Genomic DNA, 18,981 nt, shown 5'->3' with positions numbered 1-18,981 from the left:
CTCTTTATGAGAAGCAATATAGATGTGGAACATTTTATGTAAAAAAGCAGCAAACAGTTATAAATACTGCTTTAATATTCAAACCCCAAAAGAGCCATTGCTAGTGTCCGCTTTTGTGAGTGTTGTTTTTTTCTGAGACAAAGAAACTTAGAAATTTTTCCTTGAGTTGGATACAGATAGAATGTTTGTCAAAACGGAGGAAAAGTGCTGCAATAAGTTCAGTGCTTTGCCCTCACAGCTTTTGTTGTGTTCTTTATTGTTGCTATCGAGCCACTCACCCACATTTTGTGCATTCTTGTACTGAAAACTCTTGTTTAAATTTTTAAACAATGCTAAAAATTGCTTGACTCCAAAATGGAGAGGATCAGTGATCTCTAAATGCCAAGTATTTTATTATGAGGGGTCAATCGTGTATAAGCGCTTCATGCAAAAGGGTGCAGAGCCTTAGTGCGCTGTCCAGAACTCACAGTTATCAAGTTGCAGGTGCATAAGGGGAGTAAAATCCTTTCACTGTGTGCATGTACCTGCATTCCCCTATCCATCCTGGATGAAATCCTGGTCCTATGGAAGTAAATGGGAGTTTAGCCACTGACTGCAATGGAGCCACGATTTCAAACCCATCCCCCCCCACCCCAATTTTAAGTTGTGATATGAGTACGTAGCATATGGATATGAAAGAGAGTGATTGTGGAGGTGTGTGTGAGTGGTCATTAGTGGGGTAGGGTGCAGGGAGATGTGTGTGTGCAGAGGGCCATTCTGTTACTCCAGTAACTAAAGCAGGAGTTTGTGCCTGGGGCAGATTGTGCTGAGCAAGCAAGGTACAGCATGGGGCTGCTAGTTGCTCTGATGCATTTCCCTTGAGCATCTCTCTCCCCTGCTTTTACCCAGGGCAGGATCTGGCCTCTTCATCTTCAGGGCACTGTAAAATTGTAACTAATTAATCCTTCTGACAGCCCTGTGAAGTGGGTAAAGGAGAACAACTGGCTTTTTAAAGAAAGCTCTTTAAATGGGCTGTGGGTAGTTGGGAAGAAGGTGGTCTAGATGGGTAACTGGTTGTGGAAGGGAGGGCAGATGGTATCTCATGCCCAAATCTGGCGATATACTACACAATTTCTGCCAATCCTTTGGGGATCTTTTAAGCAAAGTATCAAAATTGACAGTCTTTTTTTTTTTTTTTTTTTTTGTCTCATTATTTAGGATATTTCACCAGAGACACTAACTTCTTTAGCTATTTAATCTTGTCCTCTAATCTCTTTGAGAGCACTTAGGAGTCTTGCCTGCATAAAGATAATGGTACTGGGAACTTAACTGGCACCCAGTTAAATTGTAAACCTACTTACTAAGGGCTTAGTCTTAAATTAGATGGGTAAGCACATCAGGGCAAGGGCTGTTTTGTACAGTGCAGTGGGGCCCTGATCCTGATTGTATTGTGCCTAACGACACCAAATACAGTAAGTAAATAATAAAACTTATCTTATTCAAAGGAGTTCTGAGGGGAGCAGGCTTATATACACAAATATTACAATTTTGCTATTTTTTAAATCACAGAAATCAAAGGCAAGTACAGTTTCCCAAATACTTAAAACATCCTTTTCAGTTAAGGACTGTAAATCTTTGAAAATTCAAAAGTAGATTATTCCACCATGACAGTGAAATGGAATATACAAAATTGTTTTGCCCAATTATTTTCTTCACTGAAAGAATTTTTAGCAAGATTTGCCTATTGATCTTAAATGCTACAGATTATTTTGAGACTTGCAGCAAGGAAGCTAGATCATTTAAAAGCATCTGTCTTTGAAAAATAAGTAGACAATATCTGTGTCTTTCATTTTCAGTGAAAAGAAGCTGCAACCTGCTAGATAGGGTACAATGAGGTTCTGTTTCATCGACAGACAATGGGAATCTGCATAACCTATTATACAGAGTATCCAATTTAGGAAAAATAAATCAAGCTTCCTGAATTATAAATTTCACAGTCAGTTGCAAGGAAGAATATTTGCCAAATTAACTATTTTCTAACCATAAAACGCAAACTGCTTATTTCTGCGAGTAATTTATTAAGGGCAAGATTCAGTAGTACACTCTTGATGTTTTTGTGTCACTCTGGTGACATAAACAGCTGTGAGTCCAGTTTAATAGGACAGTCAAAGTGCCAATTATCTGGCGTACACTGGTGAATCAGGCTGGAAGTGTAATGTTTGTCACATAATGATCAGTCCATACAAGCATGCACATGTATGTTGTGGTAAAAATGGGAGTGACCTGTAAGAAGTTCTTAATCCTCTGTGTGCACCTGTCTCTAGTATGGTATAATATCATTGATTGTTTTAAAGGGGATGGGGCAGGCAGAAAGGAGATGGCTTAAGGTGGTCCTTTGCTCAGCTTCCATTTAAAGGGACAGAAAGCCAGAACTATTACTGCCGATGACTCTGGCTTAGTCTTCCAAACGGCAGGCTGTTGCCCCTCCTGGATGCTAACACATAAAGAAGCCATGTACAGGACAAAGAATAATACTGTATTGGGGGGCTTGGAGTAGGGGGAAACACAGGGACACACTCAAACACTGGAGCCTGTCGGGGGAGGGAAGGTACCTGAAAAAGCTATGCCTGGCCTATGTCACCATTAAGGGATGGCAGTACTTGAGGTAAGACAGATATGCATGTAGGTTGGTGTATTTTTTAAATTTATTTTAGTCCTTTAAATTCTGTTTAATTCTCTAATGCCTTATTCCAATTGCTAAATAAAAGTAGTTTGAGGCAGCTGGTTACTATATCACAGGTTCCTAAAGGGAGGAAGTGCAAGTGCCCCAAACCCATTCCAATCTGGAGTATGGTCCATGTGGGCAGCCTGACCTGGGCCGCAGTCTGAGTGGAAGAATTGAGATTGGCTCCTGACACAAGCAAAAACCAGATGCACAAGTCCTGAGCAGGGGGCACTCAAAGACCAGAAAGGAAACAGAGGTGCACTTTGTCCTGCGACTGACATATTGACCGTCTAGATATATATCAATAACATCTCTTCTAGGCATAGACAGTTTCTTCCCCAATGTGGTCAAATATATGTCTGAAGCAGAAGAGCACAACACTTTTTTTGTCATTTCGCTTTTTAGATGAGTATATTTAAATTATATTTGGATATTAAATATGCTCCGGTAAGTTTTTTTTTTTTTTTTATTTTGATTTAACAAAATTTATACACTGTTACAGTATCACTGGCTGATTTCATAAGGTGAAGATAAATCATTAAATGGCAATATTGACTCTGTGGTCAAGAGGTGAACTCTTGTGGATTTTTGAAGTGATAGGCAAAAAAAGTAGAGTTGCAAGATAGCTCAGTCCAAAGCAAAGAGTTACAAAAGGGATCTCACAAAACGGGTGACTGGACAACAAAATGGCAGATGAAATTCAATGTTGATAAATGCAAAGTAATGCATGTTGGAAAACATAATCTCAGCTATACATACAAAATGATGGTCTAAATTAGCTGTTAACACTCAAGAAAGAGATGTTGGAGTCATTGTGGATAGTTCTCTGAAAACATCCACTCAATGTGCAGCGGCAGTCAACAAAGCAAACAGAATGTTGGGAATCATTAAGAAAGGGATAGATAATAAGACTGAAAATATCATATTGCCTCTATATAAATCCATGGTACGTGCACACCTTGAATACTGTGTGCAGATCTGGTCACCCCATCCCAAAAAAGATATATTAGAATTGGAAAAGGTACAGAGATGGGCAACTAAAATGATTAGGGGTATGAAACAGGAGGAGAGATTAAAATGACTGGGAATTTTCAGCTTAGAAAAGAAACCACTAAGGGGGGATATGATAGAGGTCTATAAAATCTTGACTGGTGTGAAGAAAGTGAATAAGGAAATGTTGTTTAATCCTTCACATAACACAAGATCTAGCTGTCATCCAATGAAATTAATAGACAGCAGGTTTTAAAAAAACAAAAGGAAGTACTTCACACAGTATAAAGTCAACCCGTGGAACTCTGCCAGGGGATGCTGTGAAGACCAAACCTATAACAGGATTAAAAAAAGAACTAGATAAATTCCTGGAGAATAGGTCCATCAGTGGCTATTAGCCAGGATGGGGAGGGATGCAACACCATACTCTGAGTGTCTCTAGCCTGTTTGCCAGAAGCTGGGAATGGGCAACAGAGGATGGATCACTTGATGATTACCTGTTCTGTTCATTCCCTCTTAAGCACCTGGCCTTGACCACTGTCAGAAGACAGGATACTGGGCTATATGGACCATTGGTCTGACCCAGTATGACCATTCTTATATAAAAATTAATTATAATAATAAAAATGTTTAGTACAGAAACTCCCCAACATAATGACCTCTCAAGATAGCAATGATGTGAGATAACAACCTTGGCAAATAATGCATTTTAAAAATCTTGGCCTACTAGGAAACATATGTATATGTTTCCATTCCCAGTCACAAATCTAGCATTCTGGAGCAAAGTCACTAAAATATAGTCCAACAAACAAATGTTTATTTAATGTGCCCCTCGCTTTTCCCTCCACCGCACCCCACTCACTAGTGTTGTCCTTGGTCAGTGGAGACTCAGAGTTCAGAGGTGCTTTTGCATGAGTTCACCTCCTAGGTGGGGGGCAAGAAGGCACCTTGCTCTTTTCTTCAGCTGCTCACAGTTCGCTCTGTCCACTGTTTGTTGTGCCACCGTTCACTCCACTGCTCTGTTGCCAATGGCCCTGCGCAGTCACCTTCTGCTGCCACCTGCCACTGTGACCTCTGCGAGTTGGTCTCTTGAGGTTCCACCAGCTCTCGGTGATTTCAGCTGAGATCTCAGTGGGGGAACCTCACTGCTAGTGCAGGCTGCGCCATCTCTTCCACAGAAACGCTGTCCCCATAGGCAGCAAGACTAAGCACTTAGACCTGATTATCAGTGATTTCAGCTGTAGTGGTCACTTAACAAAACAAAAGATTATCTATGGAGCCTAATCAGCTCTGTCTTTAAACAGTGGAGAGGGGCAGGTCAAATCATTGTGATTCAGACAGACCATCAAGCAAAACACCTGTCCCCACCATCTCTCTTGATGCCCTCAATCAACACAGGCTAAGTACAGTTCTACTGCCCTTTACTTATACAATAAGAATAACATTTCATTCCCCCCGCATTCAAGTGATTTCTAACCCAACCCCAGCCAAAATCTATCACTTGAACAACACAGCTCTGTTTGCTGGCTACCTAGGTAGATTAGGTGTGAATGTAAATACAGTCTAGTACTGAAGACTTTCCGCCCAGCTCACCGCTAGCTGTCAGGGAGAGCTCATTTAGACTTTGCTTACAAATCATATTTTGAAATTATTAGGTTGGCCAACATCACCGAAATGAATGTCATAAAAAAAAAACAGCTGTATAAGGAAGCTAGTCTATGTTCATACTTTTAGAATCTATTATACTTTTTCAGATACATGTATTTTATCATACAGTTTATATGGTTTTAAAGTGTGTATTAATGTTTCAATTTCAATTCAAATTTCCAAATAGTCACTAAATTCGCATGTAACTAGTTCACAAAACTGGGGTGGGGGGAGTGTGTTGGGGAAATTCAGGGGGGATGTAGGGAAATCACTGCTTCCAGGTACAGCGTACTGGACCGTACCATCATACTTGCATCACTGAATAAGACTACATGAAAGAGAACCGAGCTTTATTTTAGCAAATAAAGGCTGATGCAGAGGACAATGCACTGTCAGAATCTTCAGGTGAACAGGAGATGGAGGGAAATCACTGGTTTAATACAAGCTCTGTTTCCCTGGCCATTTTATGACTCATATGAAATGCTTTAATTCTTTTAACTGTATGAAATCTTTCACATAATACTTATAAGAGTAACTTAATGCTGGCATGACTGAACATTTCTTTTTAATTTGTGGTTTAGGGCAGTTTGGGTTGTTTTTTTTTTTTTTTTAAATCTTGTATGTCAGACACATACAGATTTAGAATTGGGGTGTCCATGGGTGGTTACTACTTAGCTACAGACAAAGCTCAGCCCTGTACAGATATGGAATAATAGGCTCTCTCTCCTCCAAGAATCTTGCAATCTAAATATGATAGAATCTATTGGTGATGGTCATTCTCAGGACTGAATAATATCCATAGTACTAAAATTATATCAGGTGATTAAACCTTTATGTAATATATTTGTTTTCTTTTATGGCAGTAGTAATTTTGGCTTGGTAGGGACTTATTTTTGTCAACAGCTAAAAGGATAGAATGTGTAAGTGTTCCTCCTACATGAACTGGATAACTGCATGCCATAACTTCTGTCTAAACTATGTTCTGATGGAGATCACAATAAGAGGGGTTTTTTAAGTTTTAAATGCATCTTTAGAGAATGTGACTCATTACAATGATTTCTGTTATCTATTTAATGTAGTCCAGGTGTGTCTGTGTGTGGATTATACAGTATAATTTATTTCATTCTGCAGTTTTTCTGAAAAAAACTGTTAAAATGGCACAAGGTGGTGCCATGTATACTGACTCTTAGTGACTCCAGATCAAATCTGCCCAACATACAAAAATAGGTATTTTCACCCCAAACTGACAGCCCTGAAAACCAGACCTGGAATTTCAAAATAATGGTGTGTTCTTTCTGTCGTATGCATTACCAGTAATAGAAATTCTGCAATCTGAATTTAATGATATTTTGGGATGATGCATAAACTGGAATAGAATCCAGATAACACATCCATAGCTGTTTTTAGCTCTGCAGAGCAAGCAGGAGTAAAAAGTAATCACAATGTATATTAAACTCCAACCCTGCACTGGCAGATCCTTGCACCTGCACAGAGCTCTATTAATCAGTAGGACACCATGTGGGTGGCAGGGTCTGCCCATGCAGAGCCAGTTGCAGGATCAGGGCCTTTGTTGCTAAAGTGAGCATTATTACATTACATTCTTCCCATGCCAGTGTAGGCGCACACGGTGGAAACTAGTCTCTTCCATTCCTCTTTGTCATTTGCTGCTGTTTCCATCTGGTCTATAAAAACAACGAGGAGTCCTTGTGGCATCTTAGAGACTAACAAATTTATTTGGGCATAAGCTTTCGTGGGCTAAAACCCACTTCATCAAATGCATGGAGTGAAAAATACAGAAAGCAGTATATATATCACAGCACATGAAAGGATGGGAGTTGCCTTACCAAGTCGGGGAGGGTCAGTGCTAACAAGGCCAATTCAGTCAAGGTGGAAGTGGCCTATTCTCAACAGTTGACAAGAAGGCATGAATATCAGCAGAGGGAAAAATTACTTTTTGTAGTGACCCAGCCACTCCCAGTCTCTATTCAGGCCTAATTTGATTATGTCCAGTTCGCAAATTAATTCCAGTTCTGCAATTTCTTGTTGGAGTCTGTTTTTTTGAAGTTTATTTGTTGAAGAATGGCCACTTTTAAGTCTGTTGTTGAGTGTCCAGGGAGATTGAAGTGCTCTCCTACTGTTTTTTGAACGTTACAATTCTTGATGTCTGATTTTAGTCCATTTATTCTTTTGCGTAGAGACTGTCCGGTTTGGTACATGGCAGAGGGGCATTTCTGGCACATGATGGCATATATCACATTGGTAGATGTGCAGGTGAATGAGCCCCTGATGGTGTGGCTCATGTGGTTAGGTCCTATGATGGTGTCCCTTGAATTGATATGCGGACAGAGTTGGCAACGGGGTTTGTTGCAGGGATTGGTTCCTGGGTTAGTGTTTTTGTTGTGTGGTGTGTAGTTGGTGGTGAGTATTGGCTCAGGGCAATCCCTAGCTATTCTGGGGCCCATGGGGGGGCTGGCTTGGGGAACAGGTGGGAACCGCCCCAGCGCTCATTAGCAGTGGAGCTGGGTCCGGGTCGCTGCACTTCCCGCCGCCAGTGAGTGCAGGCCCAGCCCTGCTGCAGTCCTCAGGGCTGCGGCGGAGCAGGGCAGGGGGCTTTGGGGAAGGGCTGGAGTGGGGGCAGGGGTGGAGTGGGGAAGGGGCAGGGGGCTGGAGCAGCACGCAGCTGCGCAGGGCACCAGGAAATTTGGTGCCCCAAATTTCCTGGTGCCCTATGCAGCTGTGTACTTTGTGTATGGGTAGGGACATCCCTGTATTTGCTTCAGGTTGGGGAGCTGTCTGTAAGTGAGGACTGGCCTATCTCCCAAGGTGTGTGAGAGTGAGGGATCATCCTTCAGAATAGGTTGTAGATCCTTGATGCGCTGGAGAGGTTTTAGTTGTGGGCCATCAGTGACGGCTAGTGGCATTCTGTTACTTTATTTGTTGGGCCTGTCCTGTAGTAGGTTACTTTTGGGTACCCTTCTGGCTCTGTCGATCTGTTTCTTCACTTCACCAGGTGAGTACTGTAGTTTTAAGAGCGCTTGATAGAGATCCTGTAGGTGTTTGTCTCTGTCTGAGGGATTGGTGCAAATGTGGCTGTATTTTAGAGCTTGGCTGTAGACAATGGATCATGTGATGTGGTCTGGATGAAAGCTGGAGGCATGTAGGGAAGTATAGCTGTCAGTAGGTTTCCGGTATAGGGTGGTGGTTATGTGACCATCGCTTATTTGCACTATAGTGTCCAGGAAGTGGATCTTTTGTGTGGACTGGTCCAGACTGAGGTTGATGGTGGGGTGGAAATTGTTGAAATCCTGGTGGAATTCCTCAAGCGCCTCCTTCCCATGGATGATGAAGATCATCATCTGGACCCATGAGAAGGAAGCCAAAATAAGGAAAACAGCATAAAAATAATTAGATAAGTTAAATGTATTCAAGTCAGCATGGCCTGATGAAATTCACATTAGGGTGCTTAAGGAACTAGCTGTGGCAATCTTGGAACTGTTAGTTATTACCCCCAAAGAACTTATGAAGGATGACTGGAGTCCCAGAAGACCTGGAGAAAGGTACTATGTTTGCCCATCTTTTAAAAAGGGAAGCCTAGAAGTCCTGGAAAATTAGACATATTCAGTCAGACTCTCATCAATACCTGGAAATATACTGCAAAAATATTAATAAATTTGTAAGCACCTGCAGGATAATAAGGGTATAAGGAATAGCTAACTTGGATTTGTCAAGAACAAATCATGCCAACCCAACCCAATTTCCTTCTTTGACAGGGTTACTGTCCTAGCAGATAGAAGGGAAGTTGTGGATGTGATAGTCTTGATTGTCATGTGGGACAGAAGCCTTACTAACCTTCTCATAAGCAAACTAAGGAAACTGGTCTAGATGAAATCACTATAAGATTTGTGCAAAACTGGTTGAAAGACCATACTCAGAGTAGTTAACAATGGTTCACTATCAAACTTGGGAGTGGGGAGGGATGTATCCAATGGTGTTGTACAGGGGTCTGTCCTGGGTCTGGTACTAATCAATATTTTCATTAATGACTTGGATAATGGAGTTGAGTATGTTTATAAAATCTGCAGATGACACTTAGCCTCGGAGGGGTTGCTAGCCTTCTGGAGGACAGCATTAAAATTCAGAATGACTTGACAAATTGGAAAATTGGTCTGAATTCATAAAGATAAAATTCAACAAACGTAAGAGCAAAGTACTTTGCATTTAGGAAGGAAAAGTCAAATGCATGAGTACTAAATGGGGAATAACTGGCTAGGTGCTAGTACTGCTGAAGAGGATCTGGGAGTTATGGAGGATCATAAACTGAATAAGAGTCAACGAGGTGATGCAGCTGCAAAAAAAGCTGCTATTATTTTGGGGTGTATTAACAGGAGTGTTGTATGTAAGATTTCCAGAGTCAGAAAGGTACAATAGGTGTTATAGCTACGTTTGCCCCCATTTACCCTAAGCAGAGAGTTTCATCTAAGGGTATTTTGTATACTTTGAACTGGAGATGTGATTCCCGGCTCAAGGATATATACCCGCACTAGCTCTGATTTAGCTAGCATGCTAAAAATAGAGTGTAGCTGCGGTGACATGAGTGGAGGGAGGGACTAGCTGCCCCAAATACATGCCTAATGCCTGGGATAGGTGGGTACTTGGGGTGGCTAGCTCCTCTATCCACTCATGCCACTGTGGCTATATTATTTTTAGTGCATTAGTTCGATCGGAGCTAGCATAGGTATGTCTCCTCCAGCTGGGAACCATCCCCCACCCCACCTCAAAGTGTACACGTACCTGAAGAGGCACAGCACAAAAATCAAATCCTGTGAAATACTGCTTTAAAATAAATTTTTACACAATGTATCTTTTGCACAGGATGTTTCAATAGTTCTAACACTTCAGTGCATTTGCGTATAAAAACAAAACTGTGATTAATCTGGTGATGACATCAGTATAAACTCACTAACTTTATTGTACCAATACAATTTAATTTAATAAAGAAGATAATTTAAAAAGAGAAGAGTTTGTCACTGTAAAGTTGATTTTGATGTTGTTGTTGTTGGCTATTCTTTCCTGGTTCCTTTCCATTCATTTTGGATAAAGCATGAGTGAAAATTGTTCACTACAGAAAGATATTTTCTATTTGATTAAACATAATGAACTATTCTCTGAGAGTCTCCTGCGGGATCTTGTCTTACTCTCTTGCAGAAGGAAGCCCTAGAGAGAAGCCACAATCGAATAGCCTTTAATAAAATAGTTCAGAGATTGTGAATCTGCAACACTCATAAATACTACTACCCAAAATTGACATTGCTTATTCCCTGTTTGATCTCAGTCTCACTGTTCTGCATCCAAACAAGCACCCAGAGGACCAAGATAGTTGCTTGCTCTTTTCCTCTGTCTTTAATCTGCTTGGCGGAGTGTGGGGGTGGGTGGGAAGGGGATGAGAGCCACTCTATAACACAATCAATCTTTACCTTGTTTCTTTCTCCAGGTCTGTCTGCTATTAAAATCTTAATATCTCCTTAACTATTACATAACAAAATGAAAAACAGTTGCACATATGCATGTGCATGAACACACACTTGTGAGTCATTTAACATGTGCTGCTTGTACCCTGGCTATCGTATCAGTTTCTGCTTCACAATTGCACGTCTTTGGCAATTTTTTCCCCCGCAGAAGAATTAGATTTTTGGCAGAAGTTAAAAACCTGAAATATTTCCAATATCCAGCCAAGAAGCCCAGACCATAGAAGAGAATGGGGACTTAAGGCAACTGAACTATACCTCTCATGAGGCACCATGACAGCATTTCCAAATCAAAATATTTTCAGCCAAAATATTTCATTTTTTTCTATGAAAATAAACTAAAAAAAAATCAATTTTCTGTGGGAAGTAGGCAGTTGTTAGGAAAGATTTCACTTAATTGAAAATCACATTTTCCATCAAACAATTTCAATGAGAATTTTTCAACCTGTTTTAGTGGATGCCTCATAGCCCTACTATTCATGTTAAAGCACTTGGATGGCTGAAACCCAATGAAAATAACTGATCATAGCTTGGTGACTTCTGATGGAAAGCTCAAATTTGGGGGTGGTTTTTTTTCCTTTTATTCAGTGGTCTACAATTAATGATTGTACCGAGCTGCAAGATTCTAGCTCTGCTGGAACACAGAAATGAACTGGTCTTGATTATGGGGTCAGATTGTCCTAAATACAGTGCAGGACTGAAGAAGGGATGTGGTGGGAGGGTCATCAAATATGCATTATATCAACTTGGGGTATCAATATACATGCATATGACTTGGCTAAGGGCTGATTCAGTGTTAAAATAGCCTCAGTGTTCTATTTCAGAGTATCCAGGAAGATTACTCAAACTCCGGACAGAGCCGTAGGAGACCGCCCATCTACTCGACAGTGTCCTTTTCATTATACTACACCAAATTGGTGACAAAGCTGAGGAACTGTCTGAGACTGAGGTGGCAGTAGAGGAGGTTTTGGAACAAACTGATAAATTAATAAGTCACCAGGACCTGATGATATTCACCCAAGAGTTCTGAAGGAACTCAAAAATGAAACCGCAGAATTACTAGTTATCACTATTACTATTGCTTAAATCAGCCTCTGTACTGGATGACTGGAGGGTAGCAAATGTGATATAGATTCTTTAAAAAGGCTTCAGGGGCAATCCTGGCAATTACAGGATGCTAAGCCGAACTTCTGTGCCAGGCAAATTGGTTGAAACTATACTAAAGAATAGAATTATCAGACACACCGATGAATATAATATGTTGGGAAAGAGTGAACACAGCTTTTGTAAAGGGAAATCATGCCTCACCAACCTATTAAAATTCTTTGACAGCCTCCAGAAGTATGTGGACAAAGGTGATTCAGTCAATATAGCATATTTGGGCTTTCAGAAAGCCTTTGACAAGGTTCTTCACTAAAGGCTCTTAAAGTAAGCAGTCATGGGATAAGAGGAAGGTCTTGAAATATACCGAACAAAGGGTAGGAATAAATGGTCAGTTTTTACACTGGAGAGAAGTGAATAGTGGGATCCCCCAATGATCTGTACTGGGACCTGTGCTGATCAACTCTCATAAATGATCTGGAAAAGGAGATGAACAGTCTGGTGTCAAAATTTGCAAATGATATAAAATTATTCAAGATAAATCTAAAGCTGACTGTGATGAGTTGCAAAAGGATCTTACTAGATTGGGTGACAAAATAGCAGATGAAATTCTCTGCTAAGTGCAAAGTAACACACATTGGGGAAAAAAAAATCCCAAATATACATACAAAATGATTGGGGCCTAAATGATTTGTTACCACTCAAGAAAGAAATTTTGGAATCCTCAGATCTCTAAAAACATCTGCTCAATTTGCAGGGGCAGTCAAAAAAACTAATAACGTTAGGAACCATACAAAAAAAAGACTGATAATACAACAGAAAATATAATGCCATACTCTAAATTCATGGTATGCTTACACCTGGAATATTGTATGCAATTCTGGTCACCCCATCTCCAGATATATTAGAATAGGGTAATAAAAATGATTAGAGGTATGGAATAGTTTCCATATGAAGAGAAATTAAAAGGACTGGGATTTCATCTTAGAAAATATGACTAGGAGGTGGGGGGAAGATAAAATAGAGGTCTATAATATCATAAATTGTATGGAGAAAAAGTGAATAGGAATTTTTTTTTTATCCCTTCACATACTACAAGAACTAGGGGTCATCTGATTAAATTAATGGGCAGCAAGTATAAAACAAAAGGAAGTACATCTTCACACAATGAACAGTCAATCTGTGGAACTCATTGCCATGGGATGTTGTGAAGTCCAAAAGTATAACTGGGTTCAAAAAAAGAATTAGAAAAACTCATGGAGGATAAGTTCATCAATGGCTATTAGCAAAGGGATGTCCCTAAACCTGCCAGAAGCTGGGACTGAACGACAGGGGACAGATCACTCTAAATGTCTCTGGTCTGTTTATTCCCTCTGAAGCATCTGGCACTGGCCACCTTCAGAAGACAGGATCCTGGGCTAGATGGACCATTGATCTGACCCAGTATGGCCATTCTTAAGTTCTTTCCAGTCCTTTCACAACTGTGCAGGCTTCTTGGGATAACTAGATACAGTTTGCTTGGGAACAATTCAAATCACTGAATTAGATCTATAAAGCCTTCTATTATGCCTCTCTTCCCAAGCATCGTGACAGCTCTTTAGTAGCAGCTGATTGGCTCAGGGTAACAGTCCCCAGTGAGGACAGTGGCAGAATGTTCTCAGGGCAGAGTTGTCTCTGGAATTCACTTCCCCTGAGGTTTCAACAGATACAAGGTCTGATATTTAGGGCAGGGTAAAAAGCCATGTCTTTTATCAGGCTTTGAGTGTGGGGTGGTTGGATTGTCTTTGACTTGGGAGAATTCTTATTTATTTGGTTTTTGCATCCTGAATAAAAAAAGATGCTCTGTACTTCTGAGCAACTGAAACTGTTCCTTGTTTTGGAAGCTGGTTGTATAAATGCTAGAAAGGATTATATTGCTCAGGGACCTTTGAAGTAAATTAGAAATACTCATTTCACAATTACTCTTTTTATCTGTCCAAGCAGTCAGCCTATAAACCCACCTGGGATTCACTTCTATAAGAGAGGGAATACCAAGAAATTGCTTTCAAAGATTTTTAAATGTGACTCTCCTGCTGTAAGGCTTCCTTGTATTGAATGGGCTATGGAATCAGGACCAGAGCTGTACTGCAACTCTGCTTCAAAATTATGGCCCAGAACTTGAGCTTTGGCTGAGGAATGCTACTTGTAGTTCATAAGGGGGGGAATGCAGAGGTGACTTTAAGCCATCTTTGGTCCAGGATTGGAGGAGCACATCTGTCCAGTCCATTGGCGCAGCTTATAGTAGCCTGAAGGTTATGCTAAGTTGTACTACAACAGCTTCAGGGAGTTTATTTGACAGCCAAGGACTGCTGGAGCTAAAGAAAACCCCAACCATGACCCCTTTCCTGCATTCATATCCACACACTGGGGTGCATGATAAATGAGCTGCTATAACAGATTATACCACTTGTGGATCCCCCTAAGCAAGGGAATAGATCCCCTGGTTTTAGGGCAGTCCATGGTGTGGCCATATATTTGGGTACAATTTTTTCAGTCACCAGTTATCAGTCTCAGAGTAACAGCCGTGTTAGTCTGTATTCGCAAAAAGAAAAGGAGTACTTGTGGCACCTTAGAGACTAACCAATTTATTTGAGCATAAGCTTTCGTGAGCTACAGCTCACTTCATCGGATGCTCAAATAAATTGGTTAGTCTGTAAGGTGCCACAAGTACTCCTTTTCTTTTTGCAGTTATCAGTCGTTGTACCTGTTCAAAGCAGAATAGTAAATGCAGAACTATGGAATTACATGTCCTCGAACGCATTTATAGTGTGACACTCCCATGGCCTTCAGGAAAACACAAGCAAGCTAACCCAAACAGAAGCTCCTGTCTCCCAGGAGCCTATCTGAGAGTGCAGGCAGCAGGAAGGATGCCAGCTCAGCAAGTAGATCCCTCATTCTGGAAGACTACTGGAGGCATGGCGGTATAAGAGGTTGTTCTGGCTGGCTAGAAAACCCTAGCAATAAGTGAAGGGAAGCAATGGGAATTGGCAAAGGGATGGCATAAGAAGATGTGGAGGGGTGAGGGAATGGGGAAGTCATGGAGTGCACTAAAGAGGAATCGGGGAGAATAGGAAATATGTGAAGAGTTTATGTGAGGAGAGGCATGAGGCCAAGTCAAAGAGAACACGAGGAGATAGAGCTTTGATTAACCCAGATGCAAGAGGTTTTATATTCCTCCCAATACTTTTTTTTTTTTTTTAAAAGCTTGACTATAGCAACTCTGAATGTTCTTGATAACAATATAGATATCCAATCCCTCTTTGGATCTTACTAAATTGTGTGTCTCAAAACCATCCTGTGGCCTGGTCTAATCATGTGTGGCATGAGAAAGTATTTTCTTTTATCAGTTTTCAATTTGGCACTTACCAATTTAATTGAACATTCTCTTGTTCTTGTATTATGGGGCCAGGAGAATAAAAGTACCGCTCTACCATCTCTTGACTGTTCATTATTCCGTACCCTTACCGTGTCCCCTCTTATATCTCTTTTTCAAAGGTAAACAGTCCCAAGCTTTTCAATCTCTTTTCATATGAGAATTTTTCCGTGCCCCTACACGTTCTCATCTGGATACCCTCTACTTTTGAAATCTCTTTGTGATGTGGTTACCAGTGCTGCACCCACTATTCCACATGAAACTGTGCCACTGATTTATATTATGACACTTTTGGCTCCATTTACCACTGCATTACTTCAGTTTAACTCTGCCGATTTCAATAGAATCGTACTGATGTAGAATTGGAGTAACACCGTCGTGAGTCATGTCTGAGTGGCAGAAACAAATGTAAAAGAAATCAAGAACATTGCTCAGAAAGTGAGTTTCAATAAGGTATTGAAATAGCTCTAAAAGCTACACAGTAATCTCTCGGTCATAACATGTCTTCCTCCAGGTATTTTCAGCGAGCAATTGGAAGTTCCTGATCCAGATTAGTTGCCAATTCACATGCAAATTTTGGAACTCGTTGAAACTCTTTTTCAGTTATACAATCTACAGTGTGGCAGGTTGGATAAAGAAAACGACTGAAGTTTTACCTAACATTACTGTATATCATTAACTGACAAGTTACAGCACTGTCACAGATAACATGTCATTGGAAAGACTCCATGAGTCACCATTCTTTCACTACAACAGGTTCCTCTCCCTACTCCCCCCCCCCGCTCTCCTGCTGGTAATAGCTCACCTTAAGTGATCACTCTCGTTACAGTGTGTATGGTAACACCAATTGTTCCATGTTCTCTATGTATATAAATCTCCCCACTGTATTTTCCACTGAATGCATCCAATGCAGTGAGCTGTAGCTCACGAAAGCTTATGCTCAAATAAATTGGTTAGTCTCTAAGGTGCCACAAGTCCTCCTGTTCTTTCCTACCGTGAAGGATAGTAACAGTTATCACACATGGGATTTCACGAAAATATTAGGCTGGGTAGCAAATAAAATGCTTTGAAAAGAAAGAAAATGTTATATTACCCCCATTATTATTTATTATTACTGAATTGCTTAGGAGCCCTAGTCATGGACCAGGACCCCTGTGCTAGGTTGTACAAATGCACAACAAAAAGTCTCTGCCCCAAGGGGCTTACAATTTAAGTATAAAACAAGAGACAACAGATGTCTCTAGACTGATGGGCGAATACAAGTAAACAATAAGACTATATTGGTCAGCATGGTAGGCAGGGGTTGCTACACACTGCCAGCCTGATTGCTGTCAGTTCTGCAATTTGTGATGTGCAGGTAGACACTGTGTGCATGTATGTTTCAGAGGGGCTTTGCGGGAGATGCAGAGGTCAGACTGTGTTGAATTGCAGGACCAGGGGCATAGTTTTCTACCCCACAATGAAAAGGTGGAAATACATTTAGTTTTAAAGTTTTTGGGAAAAAAACAAATAAAATATAGCCACATCCTACACCCACATGAAAAAAGAGTGGTTCTAAGTTTTATGAGCTGACTCTGTGGAAGGTGCAATGGTTCTGAAGGGTGTGAATGGAGAAATTTTTTGCTGTGTGTTTCACAGAAGTTGATTTTCATTTGTTCTCTAAATAATTCTGTAGACAGTTACCTACATTTAACTGTGGAAGCACTTCTGCATCATTAGCCTAGTACAACTTTTGATTTAATCTGCATGTTTTAATTCAGTCACCATTTTCTAATGAGACCTTATGTATTCTTGGTATTAGTAATGACTTTGAACAAGAATGTTTAGATTTTATTTAGTACTGGAGTAGGTGATTCACTGTGATGCGGCGGGACTTACCCCTGCAGCGCCTCCTGCTGGTCATCCAGGGAATTAGCATTTCCAGCCTCCTGAGCGCCCTCTGGAGGCCGGTGTCCTGCTTGCTGCTGGGCCTGAGTCCCTCCTGGATCCCAGTGCTCCTTTCAGGCCAGGGTGCTGCCCCCTGGCAGTACCCCCACAGATCTGGGTCCCCCCTCCCCAGGGACCCCCCCAACCACCTATCCCACCTCGCCTCAGTATATGGCTACTACCCAGTCACCATCTAGCCCCCATTCACTGGGGCAGACTGCAGCGTATAAGCCACTCATCACAGGCAGGAGGGGTTTGGACCTGCTGCATCTGCCTACCCGTGGGCTACCCCCTGTAACCCCAGTACCCTTTTTGACCTTACACAAGGGTAAGGGTTTCCAGGTCAGAGCTCCCCAGCTCCTCTGGCCTTCCCCTAGCCCTGCTCCACCTTAGGTACCCAGGTACACTCCCCAGCAGCCAGGCCCTTCTCCCTCTAAAGGCAGAGTGTGTGTCCTCCCTGGCTTCTGGCCCACTGCCCTCTTATAAGGGCCAGCTGGGCCTTAATTAAGCTGGCCACCCCTGTGGTCAGCTACTCACTCAGCTTCACCAGCTGTTCTTAATCCCCTTATTTCCAGCCACAGCCCTCTCCAGGGCTGCTTTAACCCCTTCAGGGCCAGAGTGGGGTGACCACTGCGCTACATTCACACATTCCTGTTAACAGTCAAGAGGTCAACTGCTGGTACTGTTTTCATAGGCAAACCATTTGTCAGTGGATTTCTGGGTAACAGAGTAGTGTGTTTTTAAATACCTCTTTCATGTAAACCTTATGGCCAATAAGCAGCTCTTATTCCCCTATCCTCTTTTATTACAAAGGCTATTTGTCATTATCCTCCAGCAATAATCTGATCACAGTTATGGGTAATATTGTTAAGCACTAGGGGAAAACCTTCCTTTGTGGTGTTTGGGGTAGGCTAATCTTGGAGGCCAATCCAGTTTGAAAGCTGGACCACTGATCTACTCTTGTAGGGAATTCTTACGCCTCTTGTATACCTGACTAGGTGGCAGTATGACAATATACATGGCATTCAGAGGCACTTACCTAGTGCCGCCAAAGGAAGAACAAGGATAATGATACTTATTCCCAAAAAGAGCAGGAGTACTTGTGGCACCTTAGAGACTAACAAATTTATTAGAGCGTAAGCTTTCATGGGCTACAGCCCACTTCATCGGATGCCTAGAATGGAACATAGAGTAAGAAGATCTCTATATATACACACGCGTGCACACACACACCACACAAAGTGGAAGTTGCCATACAAACTGTAAGAGGCTAATTAATTAAGATTAAGCCTCTTACAGTTTGTATGGCAACTTCCAACTTCTCTGAGTGTGAGTGAGAGAGGGAAAAAAAGATATCTTCTTTTTTTCACAGCCTGCATTCCTTGTTCCTAGATGTGTAACTATGCATTTGGCTGTAATAATAATACCACCTAGCTCTTATATAGCCCTTTTCCTCAATGGATCTCAAAGGATATCAGTATCATTATCCACACTTTAGAGGTAGGGCAACTAAGGCACAGAGAAGGGACATGACCTGCCCAAGGTCACAGAGCAGGCAAATGGCTGAGCTGGAAATAGAACCTAACCACTCCCCAAGTCCCAGTCTCTATCCACTAGGCCTTGCTTGAATAGACCCAGGTCACTAAAAGATCTGTCGGTCTTCTTCCATCATTATT

This window comes from Chelonia mydas, chromosome 4, assembly GCF_015237465.2.
Source record: "Chelonia mydas isolate rCheMyd1 chromosome 4, rCheMyd1.pri.v2, whole genome shotgun sequence".
NCBI classification, from domain to species: domain Eukaryota; kingdom Metazoa; phylum Chordata; order Testudines; family Cheloniidae; genus Chelonia; species Chelonia mydas.
The sequence above is the reverse complement of the archived record's forward strand: the minus strand, read 5'-3'. Positions refer to the sequence as shown.